The sequence below is a fragment of the Chlamydotis macqueenii genome, chromosome W (genome assembly GCF_036417535.1).
Source record: "Chlamydotis macqueenii isolate bChlMac1 chromosome W, bChlMac1.mat, whole genome shotgun sequence".
Classification (NCBI taxonomy): Eukaryota; Metazoa; Chordata; class Aves; order Otidiformes; family Otididae; genus Chlamydotis; species Chlamydotis macqueenii.
The window spans coordinates 27,343,987-27,359,347 of record NC_141592.1 but is presented as its reverse complement, the minus strand read 5'-3'; positions in this window follow the sequence as shown (position 1 = coordinate 27,359,347).

Genomic DNA, 15,361 nt, shown 5'->3' with positions numbered 1-15,361 from the left:
AAAAATCATGAACGTCGGACGATTGCTCCCACACCAAAAGTGCCAGCCAGTCAAGCTCTTGCTGCTGCTCCCCGGCCAATGGCAGCGCATCTACAGCACCACAGACACTGGGGCTCCGGGCTTTCCCTGACGAACAGGGCTTGAACGTTTACCACCAGCTGCACCTGGGGGGCCCACTGAAAAAAACCCCAAAAAATCACGAACGTCGGACGATTGCTCCCACACCGAAAGTGCCATCCAGTCAAGCTCTTGCTGCTCCTCACCGGCCATTGGCAGCGCATCTACAGCACCACAGACATCGGGGCACCGGGCTTTCCCTGACGAACAGGGCTTCGACGTTTACCACCAGCTGCACCTGGGGGGCCCACTGAAAAAAACCCCGAAAAATCACGAACGTCGGACGATTGCTCCCACACAAAAAGTTCCAGCCAGTCAAGCTCTTGCTGCTCCTCCCTGGCCATTGGCAGCGCATCTACAGCACCACAGACATCGGGGCTCCGGGCTTTCCCTGACGAACAGGGGTTCGACGTTTACCACCAGCTGCACCTGGGCGCCCATTGGAAAAAAACCCAAGAAAAAACACGAACGTCGGACGATTGCTCCCACACAAAAAGTGCCAGCCAGTCAAGCTCCTGCTGCTCCTCACCGGCCATTGGCAGCGCATCTACACCACCACAGACATCGGGGCTCCGGGCTTTCCCTAACGAACAGGGCTTCGACGTTTACCACCAGCTGCACCTGGGGGGCCCACTGAAAGAAACCCCGAAAAATCGGGGACGTCGGATGATTACTCCCACACCGAAAGTGCCAGCCAGTCAAGCTCTTGCTGCTCCTCACCTGCCATTGGCAGCGCATCTACAGCACCACAGACATTGGGGCTCCGAGCTTTCCCTGACGAACAGGGCTTCGATATTTTCCACCTGCTGCACCTGGGCGCCCACTGGAAAAATCCCCGAAAAATCAGGAACGTCGGACGATTGCTCCCACACCAAAAGTGCCAGCCAGTCAAGCTCTTGCTGCTCATCACCGGCCATTGGCAGCGCATCTACAGCACCACAGACATCAGGGTTCCCGGCATTCCCTGACGAACAGGGCTTGAACGTTTACCACCAGCTGCACCTGGGGGGCCCACTGAAAGAAACCCCGAAAAATCAGGAACGTCCGATGATTACTCCCACACCGAAAGTGCCAGCCAGTCAAGCTCTTGCTGCTCCTCACCGGCCATTGGCAGCGCACCTACAGCACCACAGACATCGGGGCTCCGGGCTTTCCCTGACGAACAGGGCTTCGACGTTTACCACCAGCTGCACCTGGGGGGCCCACTGAAAAAAACCCCAAAAAATCACAAACGTCGGACGATTGCTCCCACACAAAAAGTTCCAGCCAGTCAAGCTCTTGCTGCTCCTCCCTGGCCATTGGCAGCGCATCTACAGCACCACAGACATCGGGGCTCCGGGCTTTCCCTGACGAACAGGGGTTCGACGTTTACCACCAGCTGCACCTGGGCGCCCATTGGAAAAAAACACAAGAAAAATCACAAACGTTGGACGATTGCTCCCACACAAAAAGTTCCAGCCAGTCAAGCTCTTGCTGCTCCTCCCTGGCCATTGGCAGCGCATCTACAGCACCACAGACATCGGGGCTCCGGGCTTTCCCTGACGAACAGGGCTTCGACGTTTACCACCAACTGCACCTGGGGGGCCCACTGAAAAAAACCCCGAAAAATCATGAACGTCGGACGATTGCTCCCACACAAAAAGTTCCAGCCAGTCAAGCTCTTCCTGCTTCTCCCCTGACATTGGCAGCGCATCTACAGCACCACAGACATCGGGGCTCCGGACTTTCCCTGACGAACAGGGCTTCGACGTTTACCACCAGCTGCACCTGCGGGGCCCACTGAAACATACCCTGAAAAATCATGAAGGTCGGACGATTGATCCCACACCAAAAGTGCCAGCCAGTCAAGCTCTTGCTGCTCATCACCGATCATTGGCAGCGCATCTACAGCACCACAGACATCGGGGCTCCGGGCTTTCCCTGACGAACAGGGCTTCGACGTTTACCACCACCTGCACCTGGGCACCCATTGGAAAAAAACCCAAGAAAAATCACGAACGTTGGACGATTGCTCCCACACCGAAAATGCCAGCAACTCAAGCTCTTGCTGCTCCTCACCGGCCATTGGCAGCACATCTACAGCACCACAGACATCGGGGCTCCGGGCTTTCCCTGACGAACAGGGCTTCGACGTTTACCACCAGCTGCACCTGGGCGCCCACTGAAAAAAAACCTGAAAAATCACGAACGTCGGACGATTGCTCCCACACCGAAAGTGCCAGCCACTCAAGCTCTTGCTGCTCCTCACCGGCCATTGGCAGCGCATCTACAGCACCACAGACATTGGGGCTCCGGGCTTTCCCTGACGAACAGGGCTTCGACGTTTACCACCAGCTGCACCTGGGCGCCCATTGGAAAAAAACCCAACAAAAATCACGAACGTTGGACGATTGCTCCCACACCGAAAATGCCAGCAACTCAAGCTCTTGCTGCTCATCACCGGCCATTGGCAGCGCATCTACAGCACCACAGACATCGGGGCTCCGGGCTTTCCCTGACGAACAGGGCTTCGACATTTACCACCAGCTGCACCTGGGCACCCACTCCAAAAAAACCCGAAAAATCACGAAAGTCGGACGATTGCTCCCACACCGAAAGTGCCAGCCAGTCAAGCTCTTGCTGCTCATCACCGGGCATTGGTAGCCCATCTACAGCACCACAGACATCGGGGCTCCGGGCTTTCCCTGACGAACAGGGCTTCGACGTTTACCACCAGCTGCACCTGGGGAGCCCACTGAAAAAAACCCCGAAAATCATGAACGTCGGACGATTGCTCCCACACCAAAAGTGCCAGCCAGTCAAGCTCTTGCTGCTCCTCCCTGGCCATTGGCAGCGCATCTACAGCACCACAGACATCAGGGCTCCGGGCTTTCCCTGACGAACAGGGCTTCGATGTTTACCACCAGCTGCACCTGGGCACCCACTCCAAAAAAACCCGAAAAATCACGAACGTCTGACGATTTCTGCCACACAAAAAGTGTCAGCCAGTCAAGCTCCTGCTGCTCCTCAGCGGCCATTGGCAGCGCATCTACAGCACCACAGACATCGGGGCTCCGGGCTTTCCCTGACGAACAGGGCTTCGACGTTTACCACCACCTGCACCTGGGCGCCCATTGGAAAACAACCCAAGAAAAATCATGAACGTCGGACGATTGCTCCCACACCGAAAATGCCAGCAACTCAAGCTCTTGCTGCTCCTCACCGGCCATTGGCAGCACATCTACAGCACCACAGACATCGGGGCTCCGGGCTTTCCCTGACGAACAGGGCTTCGACGTTTACCACCAGCTGCACCTGGGCGCCCACTCCAAAAACACCCCGAAAAATCACGAAGATCGGACGATTGCTCCCACACCGAAAGTGCCAGCCAGTCAAGCTCTTGCTGCTGCTCCCCGGCCAATGGCAGCGCATCTACAGCACCACAGACACTGGGGCTCCGGGCTTTCCCTGACGAACAGGGCTTCGACGTTTACCACCACCTGCACCTGGGCACCCATTGGAAAAAAACCCAAGAAAAATCACGAACGTCAGACGATTGCTCCCACACTGAAAGTGCCAGCCAGTCAAGCACTTGCTGCTCCTCCCCGGCCATTGGCAGCGCATCTACAGCACCACAGACATCGGTGCTCCGGGCTTTCCCTGTCGAACAGGGCTTCGACGTTTACAACCATCTGCACCTGGTCGCCCAAGCCAAAAAAACCCGAAAAATCACGAACGTCGGACGATTGCTCCCACACAAAAAGTGCCAGCCAGTCAAGCTCTTGCTGCTCCTCACCGGCCATTGGCAGCGCATCTACAGCACCACAGACATCGGTGCTCCGGGCTTTCCCTGTCGAACAGGGCTTCGACGTTTACAACCATCTGCACCTGGTCGCCCAAGCCAAAAAAACCCGAAAAATCACGAACGTCGGACGATTGCTCCCACACAAAAAGTGCCAGCCAGTCAAGCTCTTGCTGCTCCTCACCGGCCATTGGCAGCGCATCTACAGCACCACAGACATCGGGGCTCCGGGCTTTCCCTGTCGAACAGGGCTTCGACGTTTACCACCAGCTGCGCCTGGGCGCCCACTAAAAAAAAACCCCGAAAAATCATGAACGTTGGACGATTGCTCCCACACCGAAAGTGCCAGCCAGTCAAGCTCTTGCTGCTCCTCACCGGCCATTGGCAGCGCATCTACAGCACCACAGACATCGGGGCTCCGGGCTTTCCCTGACGAACAGGGCTTCGACCTTTACCACCAGCTGCACCTGGGGGGCCCACTGAAAAAAACCCCAAAAAATCACGAACGTTGGACGATTGCTCCCACACCGAAAGTGCCAGCCAGTCAAGCTCTTGCTGCTCCTCACCGGCCATTGGCAGCGCATCTACAGCACCACAGACATCGGGGCTCCGGGCTTTCCCTGACGAACAGGGCTTCGACCTTTACCACCAGCTGCACCTGGGGGGCCCACTGAAAAAAACCCCAAAAAATCACGAACGTTGGACGATTGCTCCCACACCGAAAGTGCCAGCCAGTCAAGCTCTTGCTGCTCCTCCCCGGCCATTGGCAGCACATCTACAGCACCACAGACATCGGGGCTCCGGGCTTTCCCTGACGAACAGGGCTTCGACCTTTACCACCAGCTGCACCTGGTCGCCCACTCCAAAAAAACACGAAAAATCACGAACGTCGGACGATTGCTCCCACACAAAAAGTGCCAGCCAGTGAAGCTCCTGCTGCTCCTCAGCGGCCATTGGCAGCGCATCTACAGCACCACAGACATCGGGGCTCCGAGCTTTCCCTGACGAACAGGGCTTCGACGTTTACCACCAGCTGTACCTGGGGGGCCCACTGAAAAAAACCCCGAAAAATCACGAACGTTGGACGATTGCTCCCACACCGAAAGTGCCAGCCAGTCAAGCTCCTGCTGCTCCTCACCGGCCATTGGCAGCGCATCTACAGCACCACAGACATCGGGGCTCCGGGCTTTCCCTGACGAACAGGGCTTCGACATTTACCACCACCTGCACCTGGGCGCCCACTCCAGAAAAACCCTAAAAATCACGAACGTCGGACGATTGCTCCCACACAAAAAGTGCCAGCCAGTCAAGCTCCTGCTGCTCCTCACCGGCCATTGGCAGCGCATCTACAGCACCACAGACATCGGGGCTCCGGGCTTTCCCTGACGAACAGGGCTTCGACGTTTACCACCAGCTGCACATGGTCGCCCACGCCAAAAAACCCGAAAAATCACAAACGTTGGACGATTGCTCCCACACCGAAAGTGCCAGCCAGACAAGCTCTTGCTGCTCCTCACCGGCCATTGGCAGCGCATCTACAGCACCACAGACATCGGGGCTCCGGGCTTTCCCTGACGAACAGGGCTTCAAAGTTCACCACCAGCTGCACCTGGGCACGCACTAAAAAAAAACGCAAAAAAATCACGAACGTCGGACGATTGCTCCCACACCGAAAGTGCCAGCCAGTCAAGCTCCTGCTGCTCCTCCCCGGCCACTGGCAGCGCATCTACAGCACCACAGACATCGGGGCTCCGGGCTTTCCCTGACGAACAGGGCTTCGACGTTTACCACCATCTGCACCTGGGGGGCCCACCGAAAAAAACCCAAGAAAAATCACGAACGTTGGACGATTGCTCCCACACCGAAAGTGCCAGCCAGTCAAGCTCCTGCTGCTCCTCCCCGGCCATTGGCAGCGCATCTACAGCACCACAGACATCGGGGCTCCGGGCTTTCCCTGACGAACAGGGCTTTGACCTTTACCACCACCTGCACCTGGGGGGCCCACTGAAAAAAACCCGAAAAATCACGAACGTTGGACGATTGCTCCCACACCGAAAGTGCCAGCCAGTCAAGCTCTTGCTGCTCCTCACCGGCCATTGGCAGCGCATCTACAGCACCACAGACATCGGGGCTCCGGGCTTTCCCTGACGAACAGGGCTTCGACGTTTACCACCAGCTGCGCCTGGGCGCCCACTGGAAAAAAACCCCGAAAAATCATGAACGTCGGACGATTGCTCCCACACCAAAAGTGCCAGACAGTCAAGCTCTTGCTGCTCCTCCCCAGCCATTGGCAGCGCATCTACAGCACCACAGACATCGGGGCTCCGGGCATTCCCTGACGAACAGGGCTTCGACGTTTACCACCACCTGCACCTGGGCACGCACTAAAAAAAAAACGCAAAAAATCACGAACGTCGGACGATTGCTCCCACACCGAAAGTGCCAGCCAGTCAAGCTCCTGCTGCTCCTCCCCGGCCACTGGCAGCGCATCTACAGCACCACAGACATCGGGGCTCCGGGCTTTCCCTGACGAACAGGGCTTCGACGTTTACCACCAGCTGCACCTGGGGGGCCCACTGAAAAAAACCCCGAAAAATCATGAACGTCAGACGATTGCTCCCACACTGAATGTGCCAGCCAGTCAAGCTTCTGCTGCTCCTCACCGGCCATTGGCAGGGCATCTACAGCACCACAGACATCGGGGCTCCGGGCTTTCCCTGACGAACAGGGCTTCAACGTTTACCACCAGCTGCGCCTGGGCGCCCACTAAAAAAAAACGCAAAAAATCACGAACGTCGGACCATTGCTCCCACACCGAAAGTGCCAGCAACTCAAGCTCTTGCTGCTCCTCAGCGGCCATTGGCAGCGCATCTACAGCACCACAGACATCGGGGCTCCGGGCTTTCACTGACGAACAGAGCTTCGATGTTTACCACCAGCTGCACCTGGGCATTCATTGGAAAAAATCCCAAAAAAATCACGAATGTCGGACGATTGCTCCCACACCGAAAGTGCCAACAACTCAAGCTCTTGCTGCTCCTCACCGGCCATTGGCAGCGCATCTACAGCACCACAGACATCGGGGCTCCGGGCTTTCCCTGACGAACTGGGCTTCAACGTTCACCACCAGCTGCACCTGGGCACGCACTAAAAAAAAACGCAAAAAAATCACGAACGTCGGACGATTGCTCCCACACCGAAAGTGCCAGCCAGTCAAGCTCCTGCTGCTCCTCCCCGGCCACTGGCAGCGCATCTACAGCACCACAGACATCGGGGCTCCGGGCTTTCCCTGACGAACAGGGCTTCGACGTTTACCACCATCTGCACCTGGGGGGCCCACCGAAAAAAACCCAAGAAAAATCACGAACGTTGGACGATTGCTCCCACACCGAAAGTGCCAGCCAGTCAAGCTCTTGCTGCTCCTCCCCAGCCATTGGCAGCGCATCTACAGCACCACAGACATCGGGGCTCCGGGCATTCCCTGACGAACAGGGCTTCGACGTTTACCACCAGCTGCACCTGGGCGCCCACTGAAAAAAAACCCCGAAAAATCACGAACGTCGGACGATTGTTCCCACACCGAAAGTGCCAGCAACTCAAGCTCTTGCTGCTCCTCACCGGCCATTGGCAGCGCATCTACAGCACCACAGATATCGGGGCTCCGGGCTTTCCCTGACGAACAGGGCTTCGACGTTTACCACCAGCTGCACCTGGGGGGCCCACTGAAAAAAACCCCAATAAATCATGAACGTCGGACGATTGCTCCCACACTGAATGTGCCAGCCAGTCAAGCTCTTGCTGCTCCTCCCCGGCCATTGGCAGCGCATCTACAGCACCACAGACATCGGGGCTCCGGGCTTTCCCTGACGAACAGGGCTTCGACGTTTACCACCAGCTGCACCTGGGGGGCCCACTGAAAAAAACCCCGAAATATCATGATCGTCAGACGATTGCTCCCACACTGAATGTGCCAGCCAGTCAAGCTTCTGCTGCTCCTCACCGGCCATTGGCAGGGCATCTACAGCACCACAGACATCGGGGCTCCGGGCTTTCCCTGACGAACAGGGCTTCGACGTTTACCACCAGCTGCACCTGGGCACCCACTCCAAAAAAACCCGAAAAATCATGAACGTCGGACGATTGCTCCCACTCCGAAAGTGCCAGCAACTCAAGCTCTTGCTGCTCCTCACCGGCCATGGGCAGCGCATCTACAGCACCACAGACATCGGGGCTCCGGGCTTTCCCTGACGAACAGGGCTTCGACGTTTACCACCAGCTGCGCCTGGGCGCCCACTAAAAAAAACCCCGAAAAATCATGAACGTCGGACGATTGCTCCCACACCGAAAGTGCCAGCCAGTCAAGCTCTTGCTGCTCGTCCCCGGCCATTGGCAGCGCATCTACAGCACCACAGACATCGGGGCTCCGGGCTTTCCCTGACGAACAGGTCTTCGACGTTTACCACCACCTGCACCTGGGCGCCCATTGGAAAAAAACCCAAGAAAAATCACGAACGTTGGACGATTGCTCCCACACCGAAAGTGCCAGCCAGTCAAGCTCTTGCTGCTCATCACCGGCCATTGGCAGCGCATCTACAGCACCACAGACATCGGGGCTCCGGGCTTTCCCTGACGAACAGGGCTTCGACGTTTACCACCAGCTGCACCTGGGCACCCACTCCAAAAAAACCCGAAAAATCACGAACGTCTGACGATTGCTCCCACACAAAATGTGTCAGCCAGTCAAGCTCCTGCTGCTCCTCCCCGGCCATTGGCAGCGCACCTACAGCACCACAGACATTGGGGCTCCGGGCTTTCCCTGACGAACAGGGCTTCGACGTTTACCACCAGCTGCACCTGGGCGCCCATTGGAAAAAAACCCAACAAAAATCACGAACGTTGGACGATTGCTCCCACACCGAAAATGCCAGCAACTCAAGCTCTTGCTGCTCATCACCGGCCATTGGCAGCGCATCTACAGCACCACAGACATCGGGGCTCCGGGCTTTCCCTGACGAATCGGGCTTCGACATTTACCACCAGCTGCACCTGGGCACCCACTCCAAAAAAACCCGAAAAATCACGAAAGTCGGACGATTGCTCCCACACCGAAAGTGCCAGCCAGTCAAGCTCTTGCTGCTCATCACCGGGCATTGGTAGCCCATCTACAGCACCACAGACATCGGGGCTCCGGGCTTTCCCTGACGAACAGGGCTTCGACGTTTACCACCAGCTGCACCTGGGGAGCCCACTGAAAAAAACCCCGAAAATCATGAACGTCGGACGATTGCTCCCACACCAAAAGTGCCAGCCAGTCAAGCTCTTGCTGCTCCTCCCTGGCCATTGGCAGCGCATCTACAGCACCACAGACATCAGGGCTCCGGGCTTTCCCTGACGAACAGGGCTTCGATGTTTACCACCAGCTGCACCTGGGCACCCACTCCAAAAAAACCCGAAAAATCACGAACGTCTGACGATTTCTGCCACACAAAAAGTGTCAGCCAGTCAAGCTCCTGCTGCTCCTCAGCGGCCATTGGCAGCGCATCTACAGCACCACAGACATCGGGGCTCCGGGCTTTCCCTGACGAACAGGGCTTCGACGTTTACCACCAGCTGCACCTGGGCGCCCATTGGAAAAAAACCCAAGAAAAATCATGAACGTCGGACGATTGCTCCCACACCAAAAGTGCCAGCCAGTCAAGCTCTTGCTGCTGCTCCCCGGCCAATGGCAGCGCATCTACAGCACCACAGACACTGGGGCTCCGGGCTTTCCCTGACGAACAGGGCTTCGACGTTTACCACCACCTGCACCTGGGCACCCATTGGAAAAAAACCCAAGAAAAATCACGAACGTCGGACGATTGCTCCCACACTGAAAGTGCCAGCCAGTCAAGCACTTGCTGCTCCTCACCGGCCATTGGCAGCGCATCTACAGCACCACAGACATCGGTGCTCCGGGCTTTCCCTGTCGAACAGGGCTTCGACGTTTACAACCATCTGCACCTGGTCGCCCAAACCAAAAAAACCCGAAAAATCACGAACGTCGGACGATTGCTCCCACACAAAAAGTGCCAGCCAGTCAAGCTCTTGCTGCTCCTCACCGGCCATTGGCAGCGCATCTACAGCACCACAGACATCGGTGCTCCGGGCTTTCCCTGTCGAACAGGGCTTCGACGTTTACCACCAGCTGCGCCTGGGCGCCCACTAAAAAAAAACCCCGAAAAATCATGAACGTTGGACGATTGCTCCCACACCGAAAGTGCCAGCCAGTCAAGCTCTTGCTGCTCCTCACCGGCCATTGGCAGCGCATCTACAGCACCACAGACATCGGGGCTCCGGGCTTTCCCTGACGAACAGGGCTTCGACCTTTACCACCAGCTGCACCTGGGGGGCCCACTGAAAAAAACCCCGAAAAATCACGAACGTCGGATGATTACTCCCACACCGAAAGTGCCAGCCAGTCAAGCTCTTGCTGCTCCTCCCCGGCCATTGGCAGCACATCTACAGCACCACAGACATCGGGGCTCCGGGCTTTCCGTGACGAACAGGGCTTCGACTTTTACCACCACCTGCGCCCCGGAGTCCACTCCAAAAAAACCCAAAAAATCACAAACGTCAGACGATTGCTCCCACACCGAAACTGCCAGCCAGTCAAGCTCTTGCTGCTCCTCACCGGCCATTGGCAGCGCATCTACAGCACCACAGACATCGGGGCTCCGGGCTTTCCCTGACGAACAGGGCTTCGACCTTTACCACCAGCTGCACCTGGTCGCCCACTCCAAAAAAACACGAAAAATCACGAACGTCGGACGATTGCTCCCACACAAAAAGTGCCAGCCAGTGAAGCTCCTGCTGCTCCTCAGCGGCCATTGGCAGCGCATCTACAGCACCACAGACATCGGGGCTCCGAGCTTTCCCTGACGAACAGGGCTTCGACGTTTACCACCAGCTGCACCTGGGGGCCCCACTGAAAAAAACCCCGAAAAATCACGAACGTTGGACGATTGCTCCCACACCGAAAGTTCCAGCCAGTCAAGCTCTTGCTGCTCCTCACCGGCCATTGGCAGCACATCTACAGCACCACAGACATCGGGGTTCCGGGCATTCCCTGAAGAACAGGGCTTCGACTTTTACCACCACCTGCGCCTGGGAGTCCACTCCAAAAAAACTCGAAAAATCACAAACGTCGGACGATTGCTCCCACACCGAAAGTGCCAGCCAGTCAAGCTCCTGCTGCTCCTCACCGGCCATTGGCAGCGCATCTACAGCACCACAGACATCGGGGCTCCGGGCTTTCCCTGACGAACAGGGCTTCGACATTTACCACCACCTGCACCTGGGCGCCCACTCCAGAAAAACCCTAAAAATCACGAATGTCGGACGATTGCTCCCACACAAAAAGTGCCAGCCAGTCAAGCTCCTGCTGCTCCTCACCGGCCATTGGCAGCGCATCTACAGCACCACAGACATCGGGGCTCCGGGCTTTCCCTGACGAACAGGGCTTTGACCTTTACCACCACCTGCACCTGGGGGGCCCACTGAAAAAAACCCGAAAAATCACGAACGTTGGACGATTGCTCCCACACCGAAAGTGCCAGCCAGTCAAGCTCTTGCTGCTCCTCACCGGCCATTGCCAGCGCATCTGCAGCACCACAGACATCGGGGCTCCGGGCTTTCCCTGACGAACAGGGCTTCGACGTTTACCACCAGCTGCGCCTGGGCGCCCACTGGAAAAAAACCCCGAAAAATCATGAACGTCGGACGATTGCTCCCACACCAAAAGTGCCAGACAGTCAAGCTCTTGCTGCTCCTCCCCAGCCATTGGCAGCGCATCTACAGCACCACAGACATCGGGGCTCCGGGCATTCCCTGACGAACAGGGCTTCGACGTTTACCACCAGCTGCACCTGGGCACGCACTAAAAAAAAAACGCAAAAAATCACGAACGTCGGACGATTGCTCCCACACCGAAAGTGCCAGCCAGTCAAGCTCCTGCTGCTCCTCCCCGGCCACTGGCAGCGCATCTACAGCACCACAGACATCGGGGCTCCGGGCTTTCCCTGACGAACAGGGCTTCGACGTTTACCACCAGCTGCACCTGGGGGGCCCACTGAAAAAAACCCCGAAAAATCATGATCGTCAGACGATTGCTCCCACACTGAATGTGCCAGCCAGTCAAGCTTCTGCTGCTCCTCACCGGCCATTGGCAGGGCATCTACAGCACCACAGACATCGGGGCTCCGGGCTTTCCCTGACGAACAGGGCTTCAACGTTTACCACCAGCTGCGCCTGGGCGCCCACTAAAAAAAAACGCAAAAAATCACGAACGTCGGACCATTGCTCCCACACCGAAAGTGCCAGCAACTCAAGCTCTTGCTGCTCCTCAGCGGCCACTGGCAGCGCATCTACAGCACCACAGACATCGGGGCTCCGGGCTTTCCCTGACGAACAGGGCTTCGACGTTTACCACCAGCTGCACCTGGGGGGCCCACTGAAAAAAACCCCAATAAATCATGAACGTCGGACGATTGCTCCCACACTGAATGTGCCAGCCAGTCAAGCTCTTGCTGCTCCTCCCCGGCCATTGGCAGCGCATCTACAGCACCACAGACATCGGGGCTCCGGGCTTTCCCTGACGAACAGGGCTTCGACGTTTACCACCAGCTGCGCCTGGGGGGCCCACTGAAAAAAACCCCGAAATATCATGATCGTCAGACGATTGCTCCCACACTGAATGTGCCAGCCAGTCAAGCTTCTGCTGCTCCTCACCGGCCATTGGCAGGGCATCTACAGCACCACAGACATCGGGGCTCCGGGCTTTCCCTGACGAACAGGGCTTCGACGTTTACCACCAGCTGCGCCTGGGCGCCCACCAAAAAAAAACGCAAAAAATCACGAACGTCGGACCATTGCTCCCACACCGAAAGTGCCAGCCAGTCAAGCTCTTGCTACTCCTCACCGGCCATTGGCAGCCCATCTACAGCACCACAGACATCGGGGCTCCGGGCTTTCCCTGACGAACAGGGCTTCGACGTTTACCACCAGCTGCACCTGGGCACCCACTGGAAAAAAACGCAAAAAATCACGAACGTCGGACGATTGCTCCCACACCGAAAGTGCCAGCCAGTCAAGCTCCTGCTGCTCCTCCCCGGCCATTGGCAGCGCATCTACAGCACCACAGACATCAGGGCTCCGGGCTTTCCCTGACGAACAGGGCTTCGACGTTTACCACCACCTGCACCTGGGCGCCCATTGGAAAAAAACCCAAGAAAAATCACGAACGTTGGACGATTGCTCCCACACCAAAAGTGCCAGCAACTCAAGCTCTTGCTGCTCCTCCCCGGCCATTGGCAGCGCATCTACAGCACCACAGACATCGGGGCTCCGGGCTTTCCCTGACGAACAGGGCTTCGACCTTTACCACCACCTGCACCTGGGGGGCCCACTGAAAAAAACCCGAGAAATCATGAACGTCGGACGATTGCTCCCACACCGAAAGTGCCAGCCAGTCAAGCTCTTGCTGCTCCTCACCGGCCATTGGCAGCGCATCTACAGCACCACAGACATCGGGGCTCCGGGCTTTCACTGATGAACAGGGCGTCGACATTTACCACCAGCTGCGCCTGGGCGCCCACTGGAAAAAAACCCCGAAAAATCATGAACGTCGGACGATTGCTCCCACACCAAAAGTGCCAGCCAGTCAAGCTCCTGCTGCTCCTCCCCGGCCATTGGCAGCGCATCTACAGCACCACAGACATCGGGGTTCCGGGCTTTCCCTGACGAACAGGGCTTCGACGTTTACCACCAGCTGCACCTGGGGGGCCCACTGAAAAAAACCCGAAAAATCATGAACGTCGGACGATTGCTCCCACACTGAATGTGCCAGCCAGTCAAGCTCTTGCTGCTCTTCCCCGGCCATTGGCAGTGCATCTACAGCACCACAGACATCGGGGCTCCGGGCTTTGCCTGACGAACAGGGCTTCAACGTTTACCACCAGCTGCGCCTGGGCGCCCACTAAAAAAAAACGCAAAAAATCACGAACGTCGGACCATTGCTCCCACACCGAAAGTGCCAGCAACTCAAGCTCTTGCTGCTCCTCAGCGGCCATTGGCAGCGCATCTACAGCACCACAGACATCGGGGCTCCGGGCTTTCCCTGACGAACAGGGCTTCGATGTTTACCACCAGCTGCACCTGGGCATTCATTGGAAAAAATCCCAAAAAAATCACGAATGTCGGACGATTGCTCCCACACCGAAAGTGCCAACAACTCAAGCTCTTGCTGCTCCTCACCGGCCATTGGCAGCGCATCTACAGCACCACAGACATCGGGGCTCCGGGCTTTCCCTGACGAACAGGGCTTCGACGTTCACCACCAGCTGCACCTGGGCACGCACTAAAAAAAAACGCAAAAAAATCACGAACGTCGGACGATTGCTTCCACACCGAAAGTGGCAGCCAGTCAAGCTCCTGCTGCTCCTCCCCGGCCACTGGCAGCGCATCTACAGCACCACAGACATCGGGGCTCCGGGCTTTCCCTGACGAACAGGGCTTCGACGTTTACCACCACCTGCACCTGGGGGGCCCACCGAAAAAAACCCAAGAAAAATCACGAACGTTGGACGATTGCTCCCACACCGAAAGTGCCAGCCAGTCAAGCTCCTGCTGCTCCTCAGCGGCCATTGGCAGCGCATCTACAGCACCACAGACATCGGGGCTCCGGGCTTTCCCTGACGAACAGGGCTTTGACCTTTACCACCACCTGCACCTGGGGGGCCCACTGAAAAAACCCGAAAAATCACGAACGTTGGACGATTGCTCCCACACCGAAAGTGCCAGCCAGTCAAGCTCTTGCTGCTCCTCACCGGCCATTGGCAGCGCATCTACAGCACCACAGACATCGGGGCTCCGGGCTTTCCCTGATGAACAGGGCTTCGACGTTTACCACCAGCTGCGCCTGGGCGCCCACTGGAAAAATCCCCGAAAAATCATGAACGTCGGACGATTGCTCCCACACAAAAAGTGCCAGCCAGTCAAGCTCTTGCTGCTCCTCCCCAGCCATTGGCAGCGCATCTACAGCACCACAGACATCGGGGCTCCGGGCATTCCCTGACGAACAGGGCTTCGACGTTTACCACCAGCTGCACCTGGGCACGCACTAAAAAAAAAACGCAAAAAATCACGAACGTCGGACGATTGCTCCCACACCGAAAGTGCCAGCCAGTCAAGCTCCTGCTGCTCCTCCCCGGCCACTGGCAGCGCATCTACAGCACCACAGACATCGGGGCTCCGGGTTTCCCTGACGAACAGGGCTTCGACGTTTACCACCACCTGCACCTGGGCGCCCACTCCAAAAAAAACCCGAAAAAACACGAACGTCGGACGATTGCTCCCACACAAAAAGTTTCAGCCAGTCAAGCTCTTGCTGCTCCTCCCCGGCCATTGGCAGCGCATCTACAGCACCAC